This window comes from Geotrypetes seraphini, chromosome 5 (assembly GCF_902459505.1).
Source record: "Geotrypetes seraphini chromosome 5, aGeoSer1.1, whole genome shotgun sequence".
In the NCBI taxonomy this organism is placed as follows: domain Eukaryota; kingdom Metazoa; phylum Chordata; class Amphibia; order Gymnophiona; family Dermophiidae; genus Geotrypetes; species Geotrypetes seraphini.
The window spans coordinates 183368889-183381102 of NC_047088.1; the positions used below are offsets into that span (position 1 = coordinate 183368889).

Here is a 12214-nt window from a genome sequence, read left to right on the forward strand (position 1 = left end):
TGAATATCCAGATTCAGTGGTGATTGGCACCATATATGGTAGAAAGAACGCGAGGGCACTCTCTAAAATTAAAAGGGGATAGATTCCGTACAAACGTAAGGAAATTCTTTTTCACCCAGCGAGTGGTAGAAAACTGGAACACTCTTCCGGAGGCTGTTATAGGGGAAAACACCCTTCAGGGATTCAAGACAAAGTTAGGCAAGTTCCTGCTGAACCAGAACGTATGCAGGTAAGGCTAGTCTTAGTTAGGCCACTGGTCTTTGACCTAAGGGCCACCGCGGGATCGGGCTGCTGGGCACGATGGACCACTGGTCTGACCCAGCAGCGGCAATTCTTATGTGTTGATATTGAGACCACCATCCAGACAGCAAATAGGATAACATTAGGACAAATAGCAAACCTGATAGCTTTTGATTCTACCTTACTTTTGCCCAAGGACCATCCTGGCACTATGGGGGCATCTAAATGCAGGCACCTGTTTTTAGACACTCTGATGCTGTGTGGTGAGTCTGTTCTATAATAGCATTATTTATTAATTTGATATCTCACCTGTATTATCCAAGGACTTAGGTGGGTTACAATGTTAAAAGCAATAAAAAAATAAAAGTGAAAAGAACACTAATAATATATAGGATAGCAAACAACTTAATTATTCATCCACACATATAGAATATTGTATAACCTAGTATCGGTATGCCTCACATTTACATACCTGCAGCTCCACCAGTCATTAACCCAGTATAACTGGGGACATGAATATGCAGCAGAAAATCACGTTGTGTGCGTATGTGGGATCATACCCTGTGAATGCCTCTCTTGCATGTCTAAATATGCTAAGCCACTTATGCACTTCTTCAGAATAATGCTTAGGCGCTTTGCTAGTACATTCATGGGTAAGGGCACACTGAAGTGTAAGTGCTATCATTCTGTAATTTTAAATATGGAAGTGGTGTATATATGCAAGTGCCCAATCATTGAATTGCCTTTCACCAGATAAATTCAAGGTGGTATGTAAGGGTATCTAATGGCACTATCTAGATACCCACCAACAGCTCCGACCAGTGCAAATATCCAGATAACTTTTGATGTTATCCAGATATTTGTGTTTGAACATCAGACTTTAATTTTTTTTTAATGACTAATTATATATGTTTGTATGTCTAAGTCCCTTTTCATCTAAGTCGCAAGTCGTCCAAAATAAAAAACAGCTTAGGACACATTTTTGAAAAATACGTCCACATTTTTTTTCGTTTCGGAAATTGTCTAAGTATGCATACTGTCGATCTGATCGTCAAAGTCACTAAATCGTCCATCTTTATACCACATTTTCGTCCAACTTTTTGTCCAAGTCAAAAATGCCTAGAACAAGCCCTGTTAGACGTGGGAGGGGTCTGCAAAGTGATGGACTGAACACCCAGACATGGCACCTAAATAGTGGGGTACCTTACATGGCACTGTTGTGAACTTCACAATAAAGGTGCCAAGTCTTCTCCTCACTACAGCTCCCTTATAGGTCATGGTGAGCCCCCCAAACCACCTACAGAATCCCCTAGACCCACTTATCTACCACCCCAATAGTCCTTATGGCTACAGGAGCCACTTATATGCCAGTAAAAAAGGGTTTTGGGGTGTATAGGGGAGTGCACATGTTTCAATATCAATGCAGTGATTACAGGGGCTTATGGGCATGGGTCCTCCTCTCTATGGGTCCCTAACCCACCCCCAAGACGGCTTGAGACGCCTCTGTGCAGCACGACTAGGCTTTCCTATGCCAGGCTGCCAGGTGATGATGTTCTGGAGGCACAATTTTCAAGTTGTGATTAATATTTTTATGGGTGGGGGGTGAGGGAGGGTCAGTAATCACTGGGGTAGTGTGTGGGGGGTCTGTATTATGTGTTTGCAGTGCTTATCTGGTGTCTTTAGGTGGGTGTTTGTTACCTAGACCATGTTTTAAATGGTCTAAGTCATAACGTCCAAGTTCCGTCGATCCTGTGTTGTATAACTTTCAGTTATACATGCAGTACGACTAAGTCTAAGCCTGCCCACATCCCACCCTCAACACTCCTCCTGAAGCGCTCCATTTAACTATGGTTGTTCAGCGGCACTATGGGGCTAGGGTGGGATTGGGGCGGGGCTAGGGTGGGATTGGGGGCGGGACTGACAATTTGATGAAAAAAATAAATGGTCACGTTAGGTATGGTGGTCCAATTTAAAATCCTTGGGGTGTCTCTCCCACCTTTAATAATTCTTTTCTTTCTTTCCTCCCATGAGTCCCATCCTTTACCATTGTTCTATCTTATCAACTCACTCCATGTTCGCCTTATCTCATTCTCTTCCTTTGTCTCCCCTTCACTGATTCACTGATTCTGCCTGCCCAAGTCCAAGGCAGGAAGAACAAATAGGAAGGATGGTCTTTTCTTTCCTTCCCTGCTGCTGACTCCCTGGCTCTGAAGGCCACAAAGAAAATAAAATCATGCACAAGGTCAGAGCCCTGTGTGTGCCGCTGACAACTCTGCTTGTCTCCCTCTTCTTCCTACTTGTCCTCCTCCTCCTCCCTCTCTGAAACAGGAAGTTACATCATGGGGCGAGAGGAAGAGGAAGAGGAGAAGGATGGAGATTAACAGAGTTGGCAGTGGAACATACAGGGCTCTGGCCCTGCACATGGTTTAATTGTTTTTGCAGCCTCTAGAGTTGGGGAGACAGCAGCAGGGAAGGGAAGATCACCCTTTCTATTTATTCTTCCTGCTGCTGACTCAGGCAGGGAAGGGAAATTAGACCTTGGGGGCTTCGGATCCTCCCTAGCCCTCTTATATGAGGAGATTATAGCCTAGATTCACTAACCTTCCGATCTGTGAGCGATTGAAGCCAGGCCAACTGATTCACCAACCATCTTCATGCAATGGGGGCGATTGGAGGCACGCCCCCAACCAACTGCACGGATCGGATTGAGTCAGGGAGAAGCTTGACAGTAGTGACAGGCGAAGCAGCCTCCTGTCACTGCTGTCAGGACTTCTGCCAGCTTTTTTTTTTTCATTTTTTTTAATGAGCTGCAAAATACCAGGCCTATTAATTTTTTTTTTTTAAAAACCCTCCCCCTACCCGACAAAGCCCCCCCGTGCCAAACCCCCCCCCCCGACTGGCATGGCACCCCTCCAACCAGCCCGACCTGGCCCAACACCCCTCTGTACCTAAAAGTTGGGAGCAGGAGGGGTGCTCAGTCCCTCCTGCTTCTTAGGCCTCCAGCGCTGTCTTCGGGAACAGGAGGAACCACAACGTCCTCCTGCTGTTGCTCCTCCTTCTGATGCAACGTGAATGTGGGCCTGAGGCCACACCCTGGTGCATCATGTGATGCACAGGAAGGAGCCTAAGGCCATGATTGGCTCAGGCATATCAGGCTCCTCCCTTGGGAGGGCTTGAGGCACCTGATCCTATCAGGGACTTCCTTAGGGCTGAGCCTAAGCAAGTCCCTGATTGGCCAAAGCAATAGCCAATCAGGGACTTCCTTAAGCTCAGCCCTAAGGAAGTCCCTGATTGGCTCAGATGCCTCAGGCGCCTCCCAAGGGAGGAGCCTGAGGCACCTGAGCCAATCAGGGCCTTAATAATAATAACAGTTTATATACCGCAGGACCGTGAAGTTCTATGCGGTTTACAATGATTAGAAATGTTACAGATTGAGTGAATAAACAAAGTTACAGATTGAATGACTAAACAAAGTACAGATTTAGCGACAGGTGGTTCTTGCGCTCGGTTGTTAAGGACTAAGATTGAATAGGTTGGTTTCCTAAGTATTTCAGGAATAGATGTGTTTTCAGGCGTTTCCTAAATTCTCCATAGGTAGTAGGCACAAGCAATTGTTCAAGGTCTTTACCTGCTTGATATGCGAGAAGATGTTGATGATGACTTTTAAATTTACAACCTCTAACCAGTGGAGAAACGAAGTTCAGGTGTGAGCACATGATGCACCGGAATGGGGCCTAAGGCCCACTTTCGCTTTGCATCAGGAGGAGGAGCAGGAGGACTTTGAGGTTCCTACTGCTCCTCGAGACAGCATTGGAGGCCTAAGGAGCAGGAGGGACTGAGTACCCCTCCTGTTCCCAACTTTTAGGTACAGGGGGGTGTTGGGTCAGGCTGGGCTGGGGGTGGGCTGGGCCGGGCTGGTCGAGGGGTGAGTCAGTTGGTGACAGGAGGGAGTTGGCATCCCTCCTGCTATTTGTGGGTCACCGTGGGGGATCGCGTTTGTCAGAGGGATCATGTTTGTTGGGGGAGGGGGCACTCGGCCGTTTTTTGACAGGTCTGCATGCCTTTTTGTTTTTTTTATGGGGCAGATATTTTGCGTGTGTAATACACGCAAAATATCTGTGCCATGGGAAAAATAAAAGAGAAAAAAACAGGCAGACCTGTCAAAAAATGCCCCCCCCCCAACAAATGCGGAAGATTTCAGGGCGGCAATGGAGCTGGAGAGTTGGCAGGGATGTGTGTGACTGGTCCCCAGCAGTCGCTTCTTCTGTTGATAGGCTAGCCCAGTCAGTGTCCCAGATTTGTTTAGTGAATCACGTCCCTGCCTACTTTGCATGCTGTTTCCCTTCATTTGCATGTACGGATCGAAATCGGATCGGAGGAGAGGTTAGTGGATCAGATCAGAGGGAAATCGGGTCGCAAAGGGGTCACAAACCGTTCGGTACACGTTGGTTTGCTTAGTGAATCTAGCCCTATGTCCTTTTTAAACAATTTGATGCATGTTATTTACTTAGTATATGCTCATTCATAGATTTAAACCAATTTAACAGGCACATATCTTTTAAAGATGGATTAATGAACTGAATGTGTGTTAATGAAAGCACATTCCTGGAGCTTATTTAAAAAAGAGGCTGTGGTTGTGCAATTATGGCCAAAAGCTGTAGCCTAATTTTTGAGCTCAGTTCCAGTTGAATTTACGGCCTTGTTATAAAAAATACTACCCTCACCATCTGGCATTAATTGCAGTAATTGTTGGCTGTCTAATTGTACAGATATAATAATTTAATTGTTTAACCTACTTTTCCAAATGACAGCTTAAAACTATTAGTTTGAATCATTCTCTCTTTATTGTATAGTATAGGGCAGTTACTATACAGTATAGTTGTTACATTTGAATGGCTGGATATGTTTTAAAATCAACTGGGTGAAATCTTCTTTTAATTTGCTGTGATTTAAAAAATCTAGAGGAAGATCAATAAAAACAACACTATCTGACAAATTCTATATTGTCCACCTATAATAAGATGCATACATTGACGCCCACTAGCTGATGTAGGCAACTATCTTAATTGGTTAATAGGCTTAATCAGCGCTGATAATTGATACTTAACATCTCATAATTGCCATTAATTCAGTGCTATATCGAGGGTTGGAGGTGCCCGGGGGTGATGGTACCTGTCCCCTGCTCCCCGTCCCCTGCTCTTTCTGTGCCCCCACACTATAATCACATCCTCCCTTCCCTCCCTGTACCTCTTTAAATCTTCACCAGCACGATCAGCTTTTCTGTCCTGCTACTTGCACTAGAGTTTGCTTTTCCTCTGGTGTCACTTCCTGGCCTCGTGACCTGGAAGTGATTTCAGAGGGAGCCAGGCCTGCACAAGCAGCAGGCTAGAGTAGTTGTTCATGCTGGCAAAGATTTTAAAGAAGTAAGGGGGCAGGGAAAGGAGGGCGCAAGCCGGGCATGGGGGCAGAGAGGTGCTGGTGCCCCCACCGAGACAGTGCCTGGGATGGTCCGCCTCCCTCCCCTTACTATGCCACTGCATTAATTGTACTTAATTGAAAGTAAGGTACCTAACTCGAGAAACACAATTCTATAAAAAGTTGGCACCTAGTCCAAAGTGCCTACCTAAAAGTGGGCATGGTAATGGGTGGATCATGGGTATGTTTTCAATGTAGGTGTCTAATTTAGGTACAGGTATTTAAATGAAGAAAACTCTGGTATAAAGAGAGTGTGCCTAAGTTAGGACACCTAATACCACTTAGGAGGCACTAAGCATGATTTTATATAGGCTGCCTAACTTTTATAGAATTGTGTTTTGCGCTGCACTGGTTGGTGCTGAGTTTATAGGTGAGCTATATAGAATCGGGCCCTAAGTCTGTACAATGTTATACTACACAATGAAAAAATATTCCTTCCTGGTTCACAAGATAATAATTAACTTAAGCCTCTAGACCAGGGCTTCTCCACTAAGCCCTTAGGACCAGGACTTCTCAACTAAGCCTAGTTTTCAGGATATCCTCAATGAACAAGTCAAGTCTTTGGCTTTGTCGTGGAATTGACTGTGTGCTGGGAGAGTTTTTTGTCTACCGTTGAAAAAAGAAGAAATAGCAACTTATACCGGTGGAGTTCCTCCAGTTTTGTCCTCTGGCGCCAGAGCTAAGTATTTTGCTTCCTTTATCAGTGATGTTGCATCTAGAACTGTAGATTTCATATATTTATTCATAAAAAGTTAAAAAATATATAAAAAATTTTAAAAGTTTTTACAGAAATATATATATATATATATATAAAATAATTAATATTACTGTGCATAGTAGTGGGGTTTTCCCTTTTAGATCTTTTTACATTGTGCTGCAGGTGTGAGTTTTTTGCCTATGATATGAAAAGAATGCCATCTGTGAATCATCAATGATTGCTGCATGTTAAAACGTTTTTGAGGCTTTTTCTACACCTGTTTTTGAATTTCAGCGTTGGATCTTAGAGAGGTAGCCCACTGCTGGTGAGTGACATTTTTTGAATTTTTTGATTTAAACGTCTCTATCATATCTCTCCTCTCCCGCCTTTCCTCCAAAGTATACAGATTGAGATCTTTAAGCCTGTCCCCATATGCCTTATCACGAAGACCACACACCATTTTAGTAGCCTTCCTCTGAACCGACTCCATCCTTTTTATATCTTTTTGAAGGTGCGGCCTCCAGAATTGTACACAATATTCTAAATAAGGTCTCACCAGAGTCTTATACAGAGGCATCAATACCTCCTTTTTCCTACTGGTCATACCTCTCCCTATGCAACCTAGCATTCTTCTAGCTTTCACCATCACGTTTACAACCTGTTTGGCCACCTTAAGATCATCACATACAATCACACCCAAGTCCCGCTCTTCCATCATGCATATAAGTTCTTCACCCCCTAAACTGTACCGTTCCCTCGAGTTTTTGCAGCCCATGACCTTGCATTTCTTAGCATTAAATTTCAGCTGCCAAATTTCAGACCATTCTTCAAGCTTCGCCAGATCTTTCTTCATGTTATTTACACCATCTGGCATGTCTTCTCTATTGCAGATTTTGGTACCATCCGCAAAGAGGCAAATTTTACCCAACAAACCTTCAGCAATATCATTTATAAATATGTTAAAAAGAACAGGCCCAAGAACAGAACCTTGAGGCACACCACTGGTAACATCCCTGTACTCAGAGTGATCTCCATTGATCACTACCCTCTGTCGCCTTCCACTCAACCAGTTCCTGACCCAGCCCGCCACTTTGGGACCCATCCCAAGGGCACTCAGTTTAATTATTAAACGTCTGTGTGGAACACTGTCAAAGGCTTTGCTAAAATCTAAACACACCACATCTAACGCACACCCTCTATCCAATTCTATGGTCACCCAGTCAAAGAAATTGATCATATTTGTCTGACAAGACCTACCTCTAGTGAATCCATGTTGCCTCCAGTCCTGTAATCCACAGGAAACTTGACCATTCTCTTTTTTAAAAGCGTTTCCATTAATTTGCTTACCACAGGAGTCAGACTTACCGGCCTGTAATTCCCTACTTCTTCCTTACTTCCACTTTTGTGAAGAGGGACCACATCCACCCTTCTCCAGTCCTCTGGTACCACTCCCGACTCTAGAGACTCATTGAAAAGGTCAGTCAGTGGAGCTACCAGAACTTCCCTAAGTTCCTTCAGCACCCTCGGATGTACACCATCCGGCCCCATCACTTTGTCTACCTTTATTTTAGCTAGCTCCTCACGATCAGAACTCTCTGAAAATCAATCAGGGTCTATTACTCCTCCATCCCTATTCATGTTGGTTTTCTGCGGTCCCGCTCCTGGCACTTCAGCTGTGAACACAGACAGAAATATTTGTTAAGCAATTCGGCCTTTTCTTTATCATCTTCTACATATTCCTCCCCTTCACCTTTGAGTCTCAATTGGTTTTCTTCTTTCCTTTCCCATCACACCTTTAGTGTTTGTTGTGGTGAATCCTCCTGCACTGCCATTTCACTGTCAGTCAGTGTACCTCAAGGCTCTGTCCTGGGACCACTTCATTTTTCCATTTACACTTCTTCCCTTAGTGCTCTAATCTCCTCCCATAGCTTTCAATATCACCTCTATGCTGAAGACTGACAGAGCTATCTCTCTACATCTGAAATCTTTATAGACATTCAGTCCTTGGTTTCAACCTGCCTGTCTGACATCGCTACCTGGATGACTTGCTGCCATCTAAAATTAAACATGGCCAAGACTGAGCTCCTTATCTTTCCACCTAAACCTGTCTCTCCTCTTCCCCCGTTCTCTATTCCTGTGAACACCACCCTCATCTTTCGTCTCATCAACTCACAACCTCCTCCTTCTCTTCACATAGCCAACACACTGCCAAAACCTGTTGTTTATTTCTCTACAATATTGCTAAAATCAGACCCTTCATTTCTGAGTGCATTGCCAAGACACTCATCCATACCCTCATCACTTCTCACCTAGACTACTGCAACCTTCTTCTCACTGGCCTCCACTAAACCATCTCTCTCCCCTTTAATCTGACCAGAACGTTGCTGCACACTTCATTTTCTATCAATGTGGCTAAGCCCACATTACCCCTCTCCTCCCTATCAATTTCCGCATACAGTTCAAACTCCTCTTACTGAGCTAAAAGTGCATTCACTCCACAGTTCTTCAGTATCTCTCCTCTTTCATATCTCCCCACACTATCCCCTGGCACTCTGTTCATCGGATGTCTTTTTTATCTGTACCCTTCTCCTCTACAGTCAGCTCCATGCTCTGTCCTTTCTACCTTGCTGCACTTTATGCCTGGAACAAACTGCCTGACTCGGTACAAGGTCAGTCAAATCCAGACTGAAAGCCCACTTCTTTGAAGATGTTTTCAATTCCAAACTCCAACCAACCTTCTAAGCACTAATATCTATATTATCATTCCTTTTGTAATTCCTCCACCTGAACACAGTGTTTTGATGCACCTTCTTGTCCAGTTTGTTTTGACTAGATTGTAAGCTCTTTTGAACAGGAACTGTCTCTTCTGTGCTTTGCTGTACAGCACTGCATATGTTTAGTAGCACTATAGGAACGATTAGTAGTAGTAGCAGCTGCAGTAGTAAAATTACGAGGGAGTGCTGAACCAAGAAGAGAATGATGTGGATACAGTTCAATCAATGATCTGAAACAATGTCAAAACATAGAATTTCATTTCTACAAATTGGCACTTAACGAAATAACACTTTTTTTTCCAACTACAGTGGCAAAATAACGGTGAGAATTTAGGAAGTTGGTTGGTTGGTTTTGTTGAGCACCCCCCTTTTAAATTAATTGATAAGCCCTAAGGTAGTTATATATTTTTAGATTATGGAAATTCTGAAAGTTAAGCTATGCTTTCCTTAAACAGTAGATGGCAATCTTCTATAACTTAGGTTTTTTAGCATGCACATCTGGAAGTAATGATGGTCGGACTAGATTCAAACTTTTTGGTTCTAGTGAAAGCACATGCAGTTGAAAATAAGCTGAAAGAATAGCAGTGCAAATCTTTGCTGCTTTTGGCAGCAAGTAAGTGTTCAGTTTAATTTTCCAGGGAAAATCTGGCCTGGTTCAGTATTCTCAAGATAGTCCCATTATGTGCAGATGTAGATAATGTGTCAGTGTTATGACATAATGCATTGCATATTGTGCATGAAAATTAAATGAACAAACTGGAAATCTGATCTATGTGAAAATATTGACACAGAAATTAGATGTAATAACAGAGAATAAATGACTAAAAAAGGCTGACTCCAGAACTTGATGTGGCTTAAATCAAATATTTTCCTAAACCAGGATGTGTTTGCTCTTTCCCCTCCCCCCCTTTCCCTAATCTTAAACTTTAGGGTTCAGAAAAATCCAGCAATGAATAGTCATGGTTTATGCTAATGGAAAATCTGGTCCCATTTCTTAACAACCTAATATCCATTCTTCTATTCAGCTTTTGATGTATTGGACAAATAAATAATGAATAGCCAGAACATCTGTTAGACATTAAAGAAGAAAAGATTCCCCGTTTGGAAATGAGCATGCTCTTCTAATCTATATTCATTTTTTTATGAGTTTTCTGTTCTCCTTTTCTGTAGTGGACAATTTGCTTATGTCAAATGAAGCTTGCTATGGATGTTTAGAAACCCTGTTGAAAAGATTCTTTAATTTTATTTATTTAAAAACTATCTAACCCACTTAAACCTAAGCGGTTTACATAAAAACAAACATAATCAGCATGTAACTAATACATAGATAAGTAGATAAGCACATCTGAAGCATTTACAATCAGAATCATAATTAAATCAAGAGATTGCCTCCAGAAACAGATTTGTTTTCAGCAGTTTCTTACATTTTTGAATATCAGAAAGCAGCCTCAACTTATTCCATAATAATGCGTCTGCAACAGATATTATAGATACTCTTATATTAGCATAATGCATTTTAGCTAATTCATTTGTTGATAATCAAAACATTCCCTCTGATCTTAATGATCTAGGAGGCTGGTAAAGCTTCAGCATTTGTGTCAAGTATCATGGGATGTTATAGTGAATAAGAATCAAAGTCAGAACTATGACCTTGAAGACAATGTGAAATTTAATAGGCAACCAGTGGAGTTTTCTCAAACTTGGTGTAACATGTTTAAACTTACTTCTGGCAAATATCAAACATGCGATTGCATTCTGAATAACTTGCAAGGCTTTGCGTCATGTTGGCAAAATGCTTAAATAAAGGGCATTATAGTAATCTAGTTTTTTAATTACTATAGTTTGAACCACCAAACTGATAGCGTAGGCTTTAATCTACTCAATAATTGCATTTGGAAAAATGTAGATTCACTACTGTCAACACCTGATCTGTCATACTTAACATCACATCTAACCAGAAACCCAAAATTTTCAACTATCTATGAATTGTAAATCTCATGTTGTTAACTTCTACATCTAGGGACCATTATGGATTTTCATTCCATCCAATCAGCATCACATCTGTCTTTGCAAGGTTCAATGCAAATTTGTGTTCAGTCATTCATATATCTACAGCTTGCAGACATCTCAATAATGTCCTTTGCAAATCAACTTTCCAGTCATCCATAGGGAAAAATAATTTAATATTGTCAGCATAAAAATGATAACTGATATTCAATTCCTGAAAAACCTTCCCCAAAGATGTTACATAGAGATTAAAGAGTAGCCGATCCTTGCAGTACACCCCTTTATATAGGTACCATACTTGATACTTGGCCATTGCTGTTAATGCGAATCACCCGATCTTCAAAATACAATGAAAACCAGGCATAAACCTTGCCTCCTATCCCCATCATCATCAACTTTCACAGCAAAATATCAGTGCCTACTGTATCAAATGCCAATGATATGTCTAACAACACCATAAAATATATCTTATTTTTACCCATACCTCTCCGTAATTCATCAACTGTAGTCACTAAAAGTGATTCTACACTATGTCCCATCCGAGAGCCAAACTGATGATAATCAAACAGACTCTCCTTTTCCACAAATGTGTCCAATTGTTCCAAAACTAATTTTTCTATGATTTTATCCAGAAAAGGCAGAACTGCTATAGGTCTATAATTCTCCAAGACTGTTTCATCTAGGTTAAATCGTTTTAATTTGGGCTTAACTGTCACAGTTTTCAGTAATTTAGGCATAGTGCTTGTTTGTAAAGATTTATTTACGATGAACATTAGAGATGGTATAATACCATCTCCTAAATCTTTTATAGTGGAAAAGGATCAGAGATCGTCTATCAGTCTTGTTGGTATTCAAAAACAATTTAATGTGGATAAAATCTCAATATCAGATACTTTCTCAGATTTTTCCCATCGAGCAGATATCACAAGTTGATCTACTCCATCATTATCCTTGATGTCTGTAAACCTTACTTATAATCTTGTAAATAACTCTATTCCTATTAAATGTTAAGTGTAAAGAC

General features: G+C 41.7%; 1 protein-coding gene across 1 annotated transcript in view; it reads right to left on the reverse strand.

Annotated features, from left to right (window-relative positions):
* The window catches only part of COL3A1 (collagen type III alpha 1 chain), a 170565-nt gene that overhangs the window by 127904 nt on the left and 30447 nt on the right, over nt 1-12214 (reverse strand). The window lies entirely within an intron of this gene.